The sequence below is a fragment of the Hesperophylax consimilis genome, chromosome 28 (assembly GCF_061612785.1).
Source record: "Hesperophylax consimilis isolate HC1 chromosome 28, BYU_Hcon_1.0, whole genome shotgun sequence".
In the NCBI taxonomy this organism is placed as follows: domain Eukaryota; kingdom Metazoa; phylum Arthropoda; class Insecta; order Trichoptera; family Limnephilidae; genus Hesperophylax; species Hesperophylax consimilis.
In genome coordinates this window covers 18,500,681-18,514,571 of record NC_142863.1, presented here as the reverse complement: position 1 = coordinate 18,514,571, position 13,891 = coordinate 18,500,681, and positions in this window count along the sequence as shown.

The following is a 13,891-nucleotide window of genomic DNA, read 5'->3' as shown; positions in this document are numbered from 1 at the left end:
TGCGAAATCGGGATGTTGTAGTGGGTCGCATGTCAACAAGTGTGAACAACTTCATACAAACACATGAGCGAGCGAATTGCAACAGATGCACTGAGCTGACGCCGACAAATTGTGTTGTGTAAAGTATGAACAGTTCTCTGTCTCTTGTCTCTGCGGCGACCTTAACGGCCTTAAGAGGAAGCTACAAGCTAAAATGTGTATATTCTTGGTATACTTTATATTGTAGGTAATATGCATTAAAATCGCTTGACAAACGGAGTCTTGAAATGTTCAATTTCAAGCACAAAACTGATTTTTATTTATTTTGTAAATAATTTTATAGGAAAGCAAAAAAGTTAATCAAGTGAAACTGTCACAGATAATCTTAGCTATAATACAGTATTTTTAAAAAATTTGTTTACTTTACGCGTTCATACATTTCTATTGAATACATGTTTTTTTTAGTAATTTACATTTATATTTTTAATTGAGGAATTTATTATTTTATTTGTATTCTACTCAAGCGAAAAGATAGTAAAAGCTTTATTTTATCTTAATCATATTTTGGTATTCATAATGTACACCAATTCGTTATAAAGATTAATTAAAATAGTGATTTAGTGCAATAATGTTAGCTAAACAAAATGTTAGGAATTTCTGTATGGAGTAAATGAAAATATCAACACTACTGAATTGAAAATTGAATGTGAAACTGATTTTTTTTCTAAAACTATGTAGCTTTTAGACTGGGAATGAATAAACTAGTTTGTTTTCGAATAATAAACAAAGAACAACTCAGGAAGTCTCATGGTACGATTTGGTACTCGGAACATATTAACGTATTAGCTTTGTTAAGTCAGTGGCAGTCAGTGGCATCCAAAGATATTATAATATAGGGATGCATCCTTTGAACCATTAACTAATTTGTATATAATTTTTAAAACACATGTTAAATTAAATTTGATATTGAATTACTTTAAAAAAAAAATGGGTAAGTATTAACGAAATTAAACCAATTAATTCGCCCAGGAAACATATAATGTCTGCGCATTGAAATCTTTGTAATAAAGTATTACGCGACTTTGCATAAACTGTGAATAACAACTACAAATACAAACACCCTCAGCATAAAATAGAAGCCCAGTGTTGCCATAGATTAATCCAGTGTTTTTAAAAGCCCAGCAAGAAGTCTGGCAGTGGCGGAGTGGCCATGAACTGCGGCCAGCTGCAGGGGAGTCCTGTTTTCTGTATCTCTTGAGTTCATCACCGCCGCCAAATGCTTCTTGTCTCCCTGCGGAAGCACAGTGCCGCCCCGCACCGCCATCTCAAACATCTCCTCGGCTAAACGCAGCAGTCGGGTGACAGAGGGACTGCCAGAACATTGCAGAGGCGTGCGATCGTCGCTTCTGTCTCGACTGTTGTAACACGCGCCGTGCTCCAATAGGCAACTCACAATATCAGTGGCGCCCTTCTTAGCGGCAACATGCAGAGCTGTGGAACCTCCCACTACAGTTTTAGCATTGATAAACTTATAGTAGGCCCTGGGTTTGGTCTTCTTTACGTTCTGCAATAAGAAACGGACCATTTGTCCGCAAGCTCGAGACGTGGCGAGGTGCAGGGGGGTGTTCCCCTTCTGTGACACGGCAGTAGCGTCGGCTCCGCTGTCCAGCAACAGCTCCATAACCTCCACCGTGGCGGCAAAGTGCAGCGCCGTTCTACCCTCGCTATCCGCAGTGTTCACATCCGATCCATTCACTATTAAGTTACCAACTTCGCCCACATCCCCTACACTGGCTGCTTTTAGCAAATTAATATCACAAGGAGGAACATAGCCGGCATCAATATGTAATAATTTTAATTGTTTATCCAAGTTTGTTATAATTCTGTCCTGATTTACAAAAAGTGGGTGGTTGGTGCCCAAAGTAGCATGCTTTGCACTCAAACCCTCCTTGTGAAGCTTCAGGACATCGTGTACATTATTCTGTCTTAGATATATGACCCTTATAAGGTTTTGAGTATAAATTGTGTCACTGTGATTAAGTCCCAACAAATTCTTCTGAACAGCTAATGTTTCCTGAAGGATTTTCAAAGATTCATCATATTTATTTTGGCTCATAAGAACAGTTGCCATATTAAATCTTACTCTGATAGTATCGGAGTGATTCAGTCCTAGAATAATTTTTCTAGTTTCGTAAACGGTTTGATATAAAGCAAAGGCTTCATCGGGCTTGCCTTGATCATTCAACACCATGGCAATGTTATTTTGAAGACGCAGAGTGGCAGGGTGATGGGGACCTAAAGTGTTTTTATATCTTTTATAAACTTGCGTGTTCAAGCACAAGGCGTCTTCGAGTTTCCCAAGATCACGAAGCACAAGCCCTGCGTTGATTTTAGTAAGCATTAGTTGCTCATGTCCTTCCCCCAGCACTTCCTGTTGCCACAGCATAACGTCCTGGAGAATGTCCCAGGCCTCTGTGTTCCTTCCAAGCCGGTGTAATAATAAACCCACGGCACTCCTGGTCTCCAGGGAGTCAGGGTTGTGAAGACCAAATGCTTCCACTCTCTTCCGATAGATATTTTCGAACATGGGCATGGCTTCAAAATATTTACACTGCTTGTACAATACAAATGCTATTTTATATTGTATGTCCAGCGTTCCCGGATTATCCTCTCCCAATATTTCGATTCTCTCACTAAGCAAATGTTTTAAAATATCTATAGCTTCTGTGAACCTTTCAAGCATTAACATTGTTTCTACCTTGGATAATGTGTCTGGAACATTTGCCTGTGAAACCTGCTTTAATTGGTCTATCTCGGGGAAACCATATTTCATAGCAACAACCACAAGTGTATTGCCATTGGTGTCGCGAGCCCTCATCACCGCCTTTATGATTTCTACATCTTTTATTTTGGATATATCTTTAATTACCTTAACATCGCAGGTTTGGACTTTCTTGAAAAAAAGTGCAACTATTTGCAGTAAAGATACGATATCATTTTGTGTTGCAAAATCTAAAGGAGTCTTCATATTGTCCGCCTTGAGGTCGTATGCTGCGCCATTTTTCAACAAAGATTGTACTATTCCTGGATGAGAGTATTTGGATGCGTAATGCAGAGGAGAATTGCCGCCCTTCCCGACAGCATTGGGATTGGCTTTGCTCTTTAACAAAATGTCACACACCTCCTGAAAGCCCTTCCAGGAGGCGATGTGCAAAAGTGTTGTATTGTCAGAACTTTTTGCATGTATACATTTTGCCAAGTCTTTAACCAAAAAGCCAACCATCGAAACATCATTTTTTTTGACGGCCTTAAACAGTTTTCCAATTGACTCAAACACTTCTTTTATATCTCGACTTTTAGTCAAATCTGCAGGAGTTCTACCAAGTTTGTCCATAGCATCATACACTGCACCGGTATTTAATAACAATTTGACCATTTCTGAGTTTCCCTGTTGGGCAGAACAGTGAATAGGCATTTGACCATTTAAATCAGTGGAATTAACATCAACCTGATTGTCTATCAGGTATTGAGCCACAGCTAGCTGCCCTCCTGCAGCGGCGCAATGCATCATGGTCCAACCGGCGGATCCCAGATCATCAATACTCATCCCAAGGTCCAGGAAGAAGACCAAAATGCTGTGGTGGCCGAATCTAGCAGCTATGTGGATTGGCTTAGAACCTAGTCTGTTTCTAGCATTTATGTCTGCTCCTCGGTTTACCAAAAGTTTTGTTATTTCAAGATTACCTGCTTGAGCCGCGATATGAAGTAAAGTCCAGTTATCGGAGCCTCTCTCATTAATCCCAGCGCCCTCTTGTTGCAATAGTATTAACGTATTTGGAATTTGGGAATTAGCAATTGCCAGCTCTAACGGAGTTCTATTCTTTGAATCTCTGATATTAGGGTTTGCTCCCCAGTGGAGTAACCTTTCCACTGGCTTGTTCAAGTGGACTGCGTGGTACAGTGGCGATAAATTAGGATCTGTGGGATTAACATTAGCACCATTTTCTAGCATGACTTCAATAAACTCCGCGTGTCCCATTGATATTGCAAAGAATAAAGGCGAAGGTTCTTTGCAATCTACAACTTTAATACCTCTCTTTATCAGCGCCTTGGCAATTAATGCATCACCACTTAAAGCAGCCGTGTATAAAAGGTTTAATCCGTCTCGATCTTTAATATTGATGTCAACATCTTTATTCTTCAACAAAGCATCAACTACAAGTCTATGCCCAGATTTAATTGCAGATATCAGAAGTTGACCTCCGCCAACATTAACATCTGCTCCTTTGGCAATCAACATGTTCAACAGTTCTTTATTGTTATTCTCTGCTGCGCGACATAATACGGAAGAACCCTTAGAATCCAAGTGGTTAACATTCGCACCATACTTCAACAAGATCTCAACAGCTTTCTTGTGATTCCCAACGACAGCAAAATGCAACGCAGTAATACCACCATCGGCCTGGGCATCAACATCCGCCTTTCCCTGAAGCAATGCTTCCACCACTGAACTGTTTCCGGCAAACGACGCAAGGTGTAATGCTGTGCCACCAAGCTCCCCTTTTTCATTAACATTGGCTCCATACTTTAGCAACATTTGAATAGTTTTCTCATTGCAAGTTTTAGTAGCAGCTGCATGCAAAGGTGTAAAATTACTATTATTTTTAAAGTTTACTTTAGCGTTTTTTCTTATAAATGCCTCTGAAATTGCTGCATGACCATTTCTAGCACTATAATGCAGAGCCGTGGAACCGTCTTTGTCTACAGAATGTACATTAGCTCCTGCAGCTAGCAAAATGTCTACCACTTGTTGGTGACCTCTTAGTGCAGCCAGGTGCAGTGCCGTCTCTTGATCTGTATTTTGGGTATGAATGTCGATCCCCCTTTGGATTAAAGTCTCTATAACAGAATTATGGCCAAGCCCAGCAGCAACGTGTAATACCGTTGATCCTGTTTCTTCTTCTCTACTGTCCGCTAGAGCGCCATTCTCCAATAGAAGGTCAACAATATCAGTAAACCCACCCTTGGCTGCAAGGAGAAGTGGGGAGATGCCATCATTTCTTCTAGCATTGACATTGGCTTTATGTTGCAACATCAGACCTACGATGAATGCATTGCCATTAGAAACAGCTGTGTGGAAGGGGGTGTTATTGAATGCCACGTCTCCATTATTTGCAAAAGCACCCTTTTCCAAGAGGATCTTGACAATCTCTTTGTGGTCGTTTTCTACTGCCAAATGTAATGCAGATAGACCATTAGGCTGCCTGAGGTTCACATGAGCCCCCTTCTCTAGCAGCACATTAACAATCTCTTGGTTACCATTGAATGCTGCCAGATGTAATGGTAAGGCACCTAGGCTAGTCTTAGCATTGACATCAGCTTCATGTAGCAGCAAGTACTGTACCATTTCTACATGCCCGAATTCTGCAGCTGCGTGAAGGGAAGTAAAGCCCCCGGTAATAGTATTTTCATCCACAGCAGCTTCTTTCTCCAAGAGGATTTTCACCACATCTAAGTAATTGTTCACCACGGAATAATGCAAAGGCGAATATCCCGAGTTATCTTTGATTGTTGTTTTGGCTCCCAGTGAAAGTAATGTCACAACAGTTTTCTTGTGGCCATCGTGGGAAGCCAGGTGTAACGGTGTCTTTCCAGTATTATCAACTTGATCAATTGCATTTCCCATGTCTGTCACTAAGAATTTCACAGCGACCTCTCTTCCATACCTTGCAGCTACGTGCAGGGCAGTTTGACCATCAACATCTCTCACTTCAGTGCTAATCATTTTTTGTTTAGTTAAAAACTTAAAAGTTTCAATATTGGGTCCCCGCGCAGCGTAGTGTAGCGTAGTTGAAAAATCTCCATTTCTTGAACTTATATCAGCTCCTCCTGCGATTCCTAATGTGAATTTCTCAAAGTTCCCGTCAAGAAGAGAATTCCACATTTCTTTCTGTTTGTTAAGAATAGATAAGCCCCGTTCGTATCTACGTCTCAATTTTTTAATATTGTGTTTGGAAATGTGCCCTATTTTACAGTTCAGTAAAAGGTCTTTGCTTTCAGTAAGTTTCACGGCATTTAGGAGCACAGCGGACCAAGTATCAGTTGGCAGAATGTCTACCAATGCGTTCCCGTGAGCCAAGTGGTTGCGCAAGCACTTGCCGCTTAACAGAGGCATGTCCCCATCTAGATACAGTCCATTGTTGGGAACACATTTAGAGCTATCTAAAAGGGATATGATATCCAGCACAAGACCTTCTACCGGAAATCTATTTGTAATCTTATTTTTGCAGAGTAAAGAAAGATGCTCAAATAATTGACCGCTCATTCTATCAGTTCCTATGATCTTCCCCAGTTCAGTTAATTTCTGAGTGAGTTGTTTACTAATTAGCTCAGTGCTGTTATTAACACTTTTGCATTTTTTCTGTCCTTTGCCATTTTTATTGAATTTGTCCAACAATAATTGTCTACTATATTCATCAATACATTTGATATTACCCTTATCTAATAATCTAGTAAAATAAATTTTAACAATCACAATTTGTATTTGAATAGCAATCTCTGGTTTAATTCTCATAGATACGCTGTTATAAAATTTGGATAATAGGTCGGCTAGTGAATAATCTCTTTCAATTTCTACAGAATTTTCTTGAAATGTAAAGTTTTTTAATGCTCTATTAGCTTTAAATTTTATGGCTCTCATTTTATTGACATTAGATTCTTTACTGCAGCCATGAAGGGTGGAAGAAAGAAGAACTACATCTTTTATAGATACATAGTCATTCATTGTTAATAGATGTTTTATTTTGGATTTGCCCAGGACATCTTTTATTTCAGCAAATAGTTTCTGTTCATATGGAGTTTGATTTACTACTTTTATAATAATGTCTCCAATAAAATCTTCAATTTTTTGGTGACCTTTTGTAACAGTGTCTGTTTCTTGTACATCCGCAATGTCAACATTACGCAAAACATTTGCGATTTCTTGAAATTCATCTACACTGTCACTATCGATGAGTGTGGTCAGCAAACACTTTATTTTGTTCACTTTACTGGAGTAAGATATGTAAGTAATGACAGATAGAAACTTTTGTATGTCATTTTGAATGTTAGAATATAGTACAGGGTCTTCTGACTCTAGATGTGGATGAGATAGAGAGTTGCGTAAGTCCTTTAACACTTTACTGGTTTCTTTGGGTGCAGAGAGGAGGAGAAGATCACTCACGGCTGGGGAGAGCTTGGGGCTGTCCAATGTGTTCTTCAGATGCTCCCCCGTCACCTGGAGGGCTCTCTTGATAGTCAACTGGCCAAGTCTAGTAGCAGAGTCTGCCAGCAAGGCAGCGTCTAGATATGTCTTCATGATGTGGAGTGAGGATATGTCCCTCACCTCCTTATAGTAAGCGTACAAGTCTGGGTATCTCCTGCTGATGGTAGCGGCAACATACTCGCGATCCAAGACCACCTTTTTCTGAAGTTCCCGTACATCTTTAGACCTGATGTGTTCCTCCAACTCTTGTAGGGCAGAAGCGAACTCATTCAATTCCTTAAGTAATCTCTCTTTCCTCAGTACCGACAGATAGAATAAATTCAACTCTTGGCGCGGAACATGGGCGGACACAAAGCTCACCAAGCAGAACTCCATTTCTTCCCAGGGCAAAATATTGTACGTGGACTTCAATTGCTGTTTCAGTATGTGGATATTCTGAGCTATAAACTTGGCCGTATATAAAAAGTGACTGTTCACTTCTGTATAAGTATTAACTTGCGCTATATTTTCCACAAGCATTTGGATGCGTTCTTGGATATCAGCTATGGAAGTGACAGGAAGAGCTCCGTCGCCTTTGGAAAAGAAACGTAGATCAAGCAACCTGTATTGGACAAACAGATGCATTTCCTCTGACAAGAGGACATTGTTCAAAAGTAATTCCTCGTAAGACTCTGAGACGAGTCGCTCCGAGAGTTCAGAAGTTACTGACCCGAGGAGTGTGAAGAGGAGCTCCACATTACTGGAGCGGATGGCATAATAGATGGCATCATGTCCTTCATCTTCCTGCTCCACTGAGCAATGGCGGGGAACAACAATAACTGCACCATCAGAGGGGTCATCCTTCAATAGCAACTTCAATAAGTCAGCCCTGTTGTGCTTGCAAGCCAAGGTGATGAAGGGTAAGGAGGGAGAGTCCATCCTCCGGAGCCGTCTAAGGTCTGCGCGGGACCGGCAGGCCAGGAGAGCTGACACTTGATAACTATTATCAGCTTCCATTGTCAGTCACACTACGAGTACACTTCCACACAATCACCCAAAACTATACTGCCTGAACAGTGTCACCAACAAACACTGCACACAATATCACACTTCCGATGTTTTTAGTTTTTACAACTTGGAAAGGCGTAATGCCGAAACTTGCACCAAATTCTAATGAATAACATAACAATAATAATCACTGAAGTTAACTTTATCTCAATCGGATTAAACAGGTTAGTACATCAATCAGTTTACTGATAAGAGAGTACCAATTTAGGTATATCGAACATTTGACAGATAAGATTGCAAAATTTACTAAAAATGCAATACATAATCGTACCATTTTGATAATGGCTTTGAACACCGTAACATCTGGCATAGTAATATATTTTTTTTAAATTCTTGCAAAATCTATATCTACTAATTAGATATATTCTTTTGTAGTATACTAATATATATATTCTACGAATTAAACAAGATAACGATAAATATGGTAACACTGCGTGGTACAATTTTTTAAATTGTTTTTAAACCTGTCGTCCCACTGGTCGGTAAGCATCGACATGAACCAAATGCCGCAAGACCCTGCGCAAAAAATTAAGTTCGTTATAGTAAGGTACGGTCTGCAGTGCAGTTCAGTGTGGAACTTTTCTGCGCAGGGTCTTACAGCATTCAGTTTATGCCGATTGCTTACCGACCTGCGGGACGACGGGCTAAGTATAGGGTTTTCCAATAAGAGGTGTTATTTTGATATTCAAAGAAAAATGCCATTTTTTAATATAAATGATCGAATGTTTATTTCATTATAAAGAAGAAGGTATGCTGTTAATAGTGAAAAATAACATCAGTCAAATGACCACCACGATCATTCCTACAGGACCATATCCTTTTCTTGAAATTTTCCATAACCAAATCGCAAAGTGGCTGCCTTATGTCCTCGATAGCCTCACGAATTCCATCTTTGAGGTCTTGAATTGACGCTGGGCTGTTGGCGTAGACCTTCTCTTTCACGTGGCCCCAAAGGAAGAAGTCGCAAGGTGTTAAATCACGAAATCTCGGTGGCCAATTGTGATCACCTCTTCGAGAGATAACACGGTCCGGAAACTTTTCCCGTAAAAGATCAATGGTTTCGTTGCTTGTGTGGCACGTAGCGCCGTCTTGTTGAAAGTAAACGTTGTCCAGATCAATACCATCCAATTCCGGCCATAAAAAATCATTTTATGGCCGGAATTAAATAGACATAACACCTTTTATTGGAAAACCCTATATAATTTATACTGCCCTTCCAAAGAAGAAGGAAGTAACTAGTAAATTGAATGAGAATCCGATGAGATAAGTTATCTTTCTAAATAACTTCCTTAAAAGGCAGTATAATTCAAAATAAGGCCAAAAACCGTCCATAGAAAATGGACATCTTGACAAAAGAGCAGTCAGTCCGTGTGATTTTCTTAGCTAAATGGTAGAGTATGTAGATACCTACTGTAGTTGCTACTTTTTGTTAAGAAATAAAGAAACCATCACAGTATAGTTGGCCGCAGTGGCCAAAACAAAAAAACAAGAATGCCATTTTTTGTAATATTAGCATTCTAGTACACGCAAAAGTCACGAGCCGCCACTGACTATATCTCACTATTCAGAATGAGGTATTAAACCCAAGTTGTGAATTGAGAGCCGAGGGTCCAATCAGATATCTACGTTGAACTCTGTTTGTAGAAAGAGATGCAGTCTTATGCTACGTATACATACGCGAGCCAAACTGCCGAACTGACCCTCAACTTATGGGAAAGGAACGAAGCAACCGCAGGCGCGAAACGCCGCTTGCAGTTGGTTCGTTCCTTTCCCGCAATTCGTGGGTCGGTTCGCAAATGTGTATGTACCATTAGGTGAGAGTGACAAAGCATTTTAGCTTGCGCGGTTTTGGTAGGTGCCAGTCAATTTCGCCTTAAAACATCAGTACAGGCAAGCTGCTAAGCGTAGAAGTAGATTAGATTGTGTTTTGGGTAGTTAGGAAGTTCGAGTTTAGACCAGCTGCATAGCTTAAAAGTAGAGTAGATTTCGGAATCGTTTTTTGGGTAGTCTATTGCGCTTTCAAACAGGATATACAGGGTGTCCGGGGTCAAAGTGCAGTAACTTCGGGAGATGATTCTACAGGAGCAAAAAAGATAAATAACTTTTTCCGAAATTCCAACTTTTTTTTTCCATTCAAAAAGACATACCTACTAAAAATTCTTAGTGGAGGTACACACTTACCCGATAAATTCGCTGTGTGCTTGTCGAGCGCGAGACTGGTGACATTTTATACTACAACATCCACCTGCTGTTCGGTACACCCCCAACGTGAAAAAGTATTTTTCACCAATTAGTTTCCTCGGACAGAAAGGTATCTTCTTAAGGAGCTGAACACGATGGTTATCATAGAAAGTGTGTTGGTGTCTTCCAACTACTGTAAGTATTTTTTGAAGTTTCCGTCGTTGAGAGGTATGTTGTTAGTATGTTGTCGTAAATGTAGATTAAAAATCCTTACCCTTTTCACGGCACGATACTATCATTGAAGTAATCAGCTTTTAGAAGAATCAATGAACGAATCTCTTGTTACGTAACGGGCGGCTTTCAGGCCCTCTAACCCATTATCGAGTTATGTAACCCACATGTATAGTGAGTACATGTGAGGTATTTGTTTATAATATTTCTTTAATGTAAACAAATCACAGCTGTTCTATTACCAGCTGTAAAGCGCGGGAAGGGAAGGTAGCGGGTGTTAGTTCTAGGATCGGCCGGTCGATTTCAAATGACCCAAAAGCAATAATAATGCAGTACACACACGCCGGCGCAATTTTTAGTTTGTAGCTGAAAAGTACATCTAGAAGTTGAAATTTCAAAAAAAGTTGTTAATTTTTTTTACTTCGACCATCATGTAGAATCACCTCCTGAAGTTACTGCACTTTCACCCCGGAAACCCTGTATACGCTTTTTCTGAAATCGGATGACATTTCTGTTAATTTACGAAATAAATATCGGTTCTACCCAATGTGATTTGGCTCAGTTGATAGCGCGGTTGACTTCAGTAGCTGGGGAGGAAGGTTCAATCCTCAGACATATACGATTTCTTTGAAATTGGATAACATTACTGTTAATATACGAAATAAATAAATATTTAGAAAAAAAAACATATCTGAATCCCAACACGATCCTGCAATCTTCACGACTTCTAAGGTAAGCAGCTTGCATGAACTCCTGTTTTAAGGCAAATATTGACTGGCGCCTAACAAAACTACTTTTAAGCTATGCAGCTGGTCTGAACTCGAATTTCAAGACAGAATTAGTTGGCGCCTACCCAAAACACAATCCTGCCAATGTCCACGCACTCTCCTCGCACTTCGCCCACTCTAACTGGTATTACATCCAATATTGACGGCAGGGATGTTGAGAGTGTAGACGTGGCATCTACGCTCAGAACACTTCTGGGAAAGTTAGTCCCTTTAGACTCTGTAATAGGGGAAAGCGGCCATCACAAACAGATTTGAAATCTGTCACGGCTTCCGCCCAGGAGGATAATATGTTACATATAACTAGCTGAGGTTGACGCTATTATTAAGGGTTTGATGATGTTGTAAGGGTGGTAATTTTATCAGGAAATACATACTTCAACAAAGACTGGTAAACATTTATATTAGAAGTTGATTTTATTGACACTTTTTTTATATTAAAACAATATTAACAAGTCAGAACTGATTTTAAATTCCTCTCAAAATAATCTATTCCTACTTCAGTGGATAAAAAATTATTGTTACTAACTCAAACTGCTGTATGAAGAAAAGAAATAAATCTACCAAATGATGACATGAAAATATGTACCTTCTTGATCACCGACACCATAGCGTGATTAAATACTTGCCATGCGCCAGGTGATTCTATTTTCTAACAAACTTGTTTTTTTGTAAAATATTTTTTTTGAAAATTGTACATTCTTATCAGATAATGTTTGTATATTTATAAAAATCTAAGGACGGGTTGTTTCGGAGAACTTGAACAATTCTTCAAATTTCAAAGTTAATTTTCAAGTTCTGTGAAAGATATTTTTAAGTTCTGTTTTTATTTCAGTTCTGTCAAGCAACTAGCCTATAATGATATAATAACAGAATTTGAATAGGACTTTCACAGAGCCCGTAAATGAACGTTGAAATTTGATGATTTGTTCAAATTCTCCGAAACAACCCGTCCTAAGTATTTAATCTACCACGAGTAGCATAGAAGAGTTCAGAGAAATGTTTTTTTAATAGCACCCTTAGTACTATAAAAAATCGTCACAAATATAAATTATTGGCGATGCACTACTTCGTGTAATATTTTAAATTGAGCCGCTATCAATAACAACCCTTACGTAAATGGCGATAAGGTTTAAATTCCCGCTTAACACCATCCGCCTGTTTTGATTTATGCAAGAAAAAAACATGGCCAAAAAGTGCCTTTTATTTTATTTTGTGGATGTTCAGGCATAAATATTTAATTTTTTTTCGATCATTTTATAAATAACTTAATTTGCCACATTATACAATAAAATTATAACCGAAAATGGGTTCGTAAGTAGGAGATTTCGAACTTTAAAGCAGTTTTCATAGGCCTTTACATTATTTTTTTCTGGGCTTATAAAAAGACTTATCTAAAAAATACTCGATTATTTTAAAGGCCAAGATGTATTCTACTCGCAGTATTTAATTAAAGCATCTGAAACATTTCTAGGCGACCAAATTTTCAATCCAAAAACACATGATATTTCTAAGTATGGCATCGCCTTAAGTAAAATTTTTGTGAAGTGAATCAGTGAATCAGATACTTGAGTCAGATTAATAGAAGAGTATGTATGAGACGATGTATGAATGTGAATGAGGCAAGGAGTATGTGCCAAGACCGAGTTGTTTGGCGGTCCGTCCTCTATGCGGAGAAACGGTCTAAGGATTAGTTAGTTAGTTATTTTTGACGATTTCTATAAACAAACATACAAATTTCAAGCTTTTAAGATTTTAATATATTTTTTTAAATTTATAAAACCTACAAACATGCAACAAACTGTGAAATATAGATGGATTCATTGGCTTTATATTGCAGTATGCAGTTTGTATATTTCCATATTAATATTGGCAAGTTTGATTTTTTGAATAAGCGCGGGCAAATCCAAAACTGGACGCCTGGATACCTCCCATCGCTCAAAGCATTTTTTTTTTTTAATACATCATCGCTCAAGTGGTTAACTAAAAATAAAAACAGTTTGAGACCTAGTTAAATAAATTATGAAAGTTCTCATTTTTATATATATTTTATCAGTACCTACAGAATGTTATACAAACGTTATGTTATTTTTGTAAAGAAATAAAGCAACATTTATTTAAATTACAAATTTATTAATTTACACAAAAACAATATCAATACCTACATAATTATAATAAAAACAGGAAGAACAAGAGTAGGTAAGTGTGGGTCAATATATTCTATAAATAAGTTTAGTAAATTAAAACAAATGAGCCGTCCGAAAGGTGAGACAAAGTCGAGCGATTTTATTTCACGTTTCGAAACATAAATTGACTACAGTCCCACTATCGGTAAACAAACATAACCATTGAATAATATGTACTCCGACTGAAAGCTTGAGATTCTCCGCAATTGGACGGAAAG